Genomic DNA, 6000 nt, shown 5'->3' with positions numbered 1-6000 from the left:
TATATACATATAGCTTAGCCTAATATACAGCATTGGCTTAGCTCTGAACTCCATCCACTCCCAGCCACTAGATGTTTGAGGGCTAATTGAATTTTATCTGTTCATGCTTTGACAGCCTAACTGGTTTTTCCACCATTGCTTCGAGATGGCTCTTTGAGATAGATGTTCATTGTCTCCAACCAAATAGAGACAATTCAAATCAGCTGGGGGAGGACTACTGTCTCCACAGACAATAGATTACAAGATGCCAGCAGGGACATATGATTTTAGTTTCAACCTGGGACAAAAAGGCATATTATAGCTATATCCAGATATTGCTGGTGTCATCTTGTCACATAATATCATATTCAGTTTGAAACATGAATAGTTATACTGCATTTAGTTTTAAGGATAACAATGTTTTTGCGATCATATATTTACAACCTTCACACATTGATGCAGTCATTCATGCAAGAGGATCCCCCACCAAGCATTTACTGTACAGACATTTGGCCAACATGTCTGTTTATTTTATTTTATTTTTTTTACAGTTGGTCTTATATAATATTCTAATGTTCTGAGATAATGACTATTGGGTTTTCTTTGGCTATAAGCCATAATCATCAACATTAACAGAATTAAACACTTGAAAAAGTTCACTCTGTTTGTAATGACTCAATATAATATATGGGTTTCACTTTTTCAATTTTGATGAAATTCTAATTTATTGAGATGCACCAGTATTTTGTTGTATTACCTTTTAAGGCAAGTGAGTGATTTCTTTGCCATTTCTGGATTTTTTAGCACTGTATTTAGGGTCACTATCCTGTGGAACCAATGAACTGAGACCAAGCTTTCTGACACTGGGCAGCACATTTCACTCTAAAATACTTCGATAGTCTTGAGATTTCATTGCACCCTTCTATGTGTCACAGTAGGGACAATGTTCTTTTCTTACGATACTTCATTTTTGCATCTGTGAACATAGAAATGATGCGACAAAACTGGACCCTTTTGACAAGTCACATCTGTCCGAAGGACATTCTCCCAGAAGCTCTCAATTTTTTTTAAAATAAATAATTTGCTTTCAACAGTAGTGTTCACTGCCAAAATCAGTGACAGATGGTGCGATCTGACACTGAAGTACCTTGATGTTCACCTCTAATCTCTATGGAAGTTGTCCTTGGCTATTTGGTTACCATTGTTATGTCTCTTCAAATTGTCATCAGTTTTCCTCTGGCAGCCATGTCCAGGCAGTCCTGCTGGAACAGAAAAAGGCGTTGTCCAAAGTTGGAAATATTTAATGGCCCAAAATGTCTAGGTATCTTAACCTATTTCCTATCCTAGATTTCCATTCATAGGTTGAATTAAACTACAAGGTGCACAGGGGGGAGAATTAAGAACTCATAGATTGTAAGCCCTTACGAGCAGGGTCCTCTACTGTGCCAGTTGGTCATTGTTAGTTTTATATCTACCTGTATATTTTGTGTATTGTATGTAAACCCCCAAATGTAAAGCACCATGGAATTAATGGTGCTATATAAATACACAATAATAATAATAATAATACAAGTACAGTGAGTTGGCAGCTAGAAGAGGAATGGGTTGTATTCTGCACAGCTTCCTTGTCATAGCACCACGTTGTTACCACCTACATGAAATCATTCAGCTTTTGAGTCACTCCTTTGGTGTAGGGTGTATGGTGAGACCAGGCTTTTCTAAACAAGGTGTATTTTTTGGTCCCCACCCCGCCGCTATGGCTTTCATTGTGTGGAATACTATTTTTTTCTAGTCTGGGCATTTCATGACACAAAGATGCCTAATAGGTTTTTATTTTTGTTTACTTTTTATGTATTACAGAGAAACCACCTTTCACAAGAAAACATAAAAGAAAGTAATTATTAGGCTAAGGCCCCACATTGGCAGTTTTGTTTTATTTTTTCTTTGTTGTATAGTTTGCTGTGGTTTTTGAGCCAAAACCAGGAGTGGATTGAACATAAGATAGAAGTACAAGTCCTTTCTTTATATCTCACATTCCTTTTGGAGACATTTGTGACTTTAGCTCAAAAAATTGCAGCTGTTTGACCTCCCATAAAACTTTAATCGAAAGGCAATTGAAACAATAGACCTTCCCCAAAATGGTATGTATAAAAAAAGAAAAAAGTACATCTGGCCCCCACCAAAAAAAGAGAAAAAACCCAAATCAAAAACCTTACACAGGTGTGTGTATGTGTGACTACACACACACACACACCTCTGCCCGCTACTTCGTCTGCGGGTTGTTGGCGTTGATGATCTGCCTATATTCAGCAAATTGCTGCTGTCTGGTTTGCCTGCTCCGGCATTTCGGCAGCTCTCAAGCTGTCCTGCTGCTGAACTTGTTCCTCACACCGTGCCTATTCCGGCATGGCAGAAGCTCGCTGGGACACCATATAATGAGCGAGTTGTTGGTGTTGATGATCCGTCTGCTCCGGCGGATAATGGTCGCTTGCACAGTATTGGAAGCGTCCATTTTCTCGTGGCCTGTGGGCATGCGCAGTCTGCTCTGCCCGAGGCATTAGAAGTTACAAGCCACCGCTGGAAGAAGAGGCTGAAGATGATGATGATGATGCTGCTGAAGAAGAGGAGGCAGTGCTGGAGATAGTTCTCTCGCAGCATTGGGGATGCCCCCAGTGCTGCGAGAGAGCTAATTTACATACCGAGAGAAACTAGGATTGTAGGCAAACGGCGGCGCGGAGAAGAATAGCCTTTCCCCCTACGCCAAACAGCAGCACAAGATGGGGGTATTCCTGCCCCTGTGTGCTGTTAGGACAGGTGGAACTTTTAATTAGCTAACAGTTTTTCACCCTATAAGAGGCCAGAGTGACCTCCTACCCCCTGTGTTTTTTTCTGTCCTGTGCGACTAGACAGGTGGAGGAGGCTGTGGCCTCCTCTATGGTTTAGAATAAGGTGTCTTGGATCCTTTTTTCTCTTTCCCTTCTTTCTGAGTGAAAGATCTAGGTTTATACTGCAGTCTTTTGTCTTACCTGCCTTGTGCAGGTTACTGACTTTTTCAGCTGCAGTTCATTTACTGCCCTGCAGTAAGGTAAGCCGTGTCCTCTTTCAGCTTTCCCTCTGTGTTCACTGCAGAGACTAAAAGCACTAATTTCTATTGCTATGGGCACTCTGTCAACTTCACAATATGGAAGTCGATTCACCGCCATTATGGTAAGATCCAACCAAATTTTTTTATTTCTTGCGGTTTTTCAATGTGCATTTAATTCAGTGGCGTAACTAGGAATGGCGGGGCCCCGTGGCAAACTTTTGACATGGGCCCCCCCCGACACCGAAGATCTCGACTGAGTCCCTCCTACGCATTCCTGCGCGCTCTATTATGTCCCATAGTGGCCCCTGCACACAGTATTATGTCCCTTAGTGGCCCCTGCACACAGTATTATGTCCCTTAGAGGCCCCTGCACACAGTATTATGTCCCTTAGTGGCCCCTGCACACAGTATTATGTCCCTTAGTGGCCCCTGCACACAGTATTATACCCAATAGTGGCCCCTGCACACAGTATTATACCCCATAGTGGCCCCTGCACACAGTATTATGTCCCTTAGTGGCCCCTACAGGACTAAATACTGTCACCGCTGACCGCTATACCAGGACAAATTGTGGATAAAAAAAAATCTGGTCCTGTGCATTACAATTTAGTAACTCCATGTGCCTCATATTAATAGCAGTTAACCCCATTATCTCCCTCACATTAACCCCTGTCTGCCTCACCATAAGAGTTACTGATATGTGAGAGACATGGAGGTAATAATAAAGTATCTTCATTATTATTACCCCCATATGTCTCACATATCAGTAACTCTTATGGTGAGGCAAACAGGGGTTAATGTGAGGGAGATGATGGGGTTAACTGCTATTACTATGAGGCACATGGAGTTACTAAAACACAAGTAATCCCCCCAAATGCCTGACATTAATAAGTAACCCCAGTACGTACCTGTGTAGCTTCAGTTTCATTTTCCTAGAGCAGCTTCTTCCTCTTCTCTTCTGTGCAGGACGGCAGGGATAAGCCCCGCCTCCTCCTCTCATTGGTGGGCAGAGGACAGACAGAGAAAGGGAGGGGGGAGAGAGGGGGAACGTCCTGCAGCGCTGACAGGAGCCAGACCTGCAGCTCCTGAGTCTCAGCCGTTGCTGCAGCTTCGGGGCCCCCTGTTGGTGGAAAGTATTCCACCAACAGGGGGCCCCGATCATTATACTTGGGGGTCCGAAAAGACCTCCGAGCATAATGATAGCAGCGGTAGCAGCTGTCACCGGGCCCCTAATGTCCCGGGCCCTGTGGCAGCTGCTACCGCTGCTATGGTGGTAGTTACGCCACTGATTTAATTCCTAAGCGGGGACTATATGCTGTGAACCTAAAAGAAGGGTTCAGATACCTATGTACTATCATTACTTATTAGGTGCATATTTGCTTATTGCTCACATGATGGTGGATGCTCTAAGGCATTTTGTTGTAAGGTTATGCATGTCTGCACTGCTGTCAGTACGGGGTCCTCCAGCTAGGAGCCCTTCATTTATTGTTGTCATCTCCTGGGTGAAGGAGTACATGAGATTTCTGGTAAGGTTCCCTCTCCCAGTTTTCATAAGAGGTCTTACTTTAGAAATAGAAGCCCTAGTGGCTCAATCTGTAGGGTTACAGACTTGTATGCCTGAATCCACAGTATCCTGGGTTCAATCCCAGTTGCACTTTGCATTTGTGATATAAAAAAAAAAAAAAGTTAATAAGGTACTTGTGGTTCTCATGGTCCATTCAGATGGAGAAAGTTTCTAAACTTCATGCTGGACTCTGTCTGCTTGAAAATCTCCCTCCTCTAGGTGGGAAAAGATCATATCAGCAGTGCATTATCTATAGGTGATACAGCGGGTTTCCATCCTGGCAGCCTCCATTTACTCTGTTTAATACTTGTGCATTAGCTTTTGGTGCACTCCTATCCCCTGATGGTTGGACTATGACTAACTGTTTTTCCTTTATCTTTGTGTCCCTTTTGTAGGGATTACTTGTCATATAATCTCTGTAGGTCCACTAATTAGGGGTAGTTTAATATTTTCATCATTCTGGTGTGACTGTCTTTTCTTTATTATCCTCTGGTTTTGAAGTATGTGTGCAGTGGTGTATTTTGCTATTACTGCTATCAATTATTACCTTTGTCTGTAGCCTTTGTCTTCTTCGTATTTCAATGTTTATCAATTTTGTATTCACTACTATTTATGAGATATATTTATTATATGCTCTGCCTTGTGCGGTTCCCTGTTGTTGTATTGTTGTCTTATGTCACTGCTTGTCTGCTGTAATTTTTAGGGATATTTCCTATAATAAATATTTGGTATTTTACCTTAATTATTCATTATTTCAATACGGCCACTCTTTTTTGGCTGTTGTGGTGTTTGTGTGCTACTTTTGTGGCCTGTATACTTACCTATGAGGAAACGTTGTGGTTTGTTCCCTCTCTGAGGAGAGCACATCTAGATCGGCTGGGTAGGCTATTTGGTCTCATCATATGTCCTCCTGGTCACGGCTTATCCAAGATCCATCGGTCCTTCAACTTGTTCAAGCCAGACAAATACATAAGGACCCTCCCTCTTCAGGGCATCAAGCAACTTTATCTAGACAGATCCGTTCAGGAGTACGTGGACAAAGCCGCATTGGAACCTTTTCCCTTTGTAGAACGAGGTCAAGGCGTCTACTCTCCGGTATTTTTAGTACCAAAGTCATCAGGCGGATGGCGTATGATCATCGATTTCAGATACCTGATTCGATTTATTCACAGGGTACGGTTCCGCATGGAGACCATCAAATTGATCCCTCCCTTCCTGCAATCCGCAGATCACTGTCACCCTAGACTTAGGGGATGCATACCTCCATATAACCATTTACCCTCTTCACAGGAGGTTTCTAAGAATTGTGGTATATTTAAACGGAGGATTGCTTCACTTCCAGTTTACAGCTCTCCCATTCGGCAAATCCTTG

The sequence above is a fragment of the Leptodactylus fuscus genome, chromosome 5, assembly GCF_031893055.1.
Source record: "Leptodactylus fuscus isolate aLepFus1 chromosome 5, aLepFus1.hap2, whole genome shotgun sequence".
Classification (NCBI taxonomy): Eukaryota; Metazoa; Chordata; class Amphibia; order Anura; family Leptodactylidae; genus Leptodactylus; species Leptodactylus fuscus.
Note: the sequence above shows the minus strand (reverse complement) of the source record.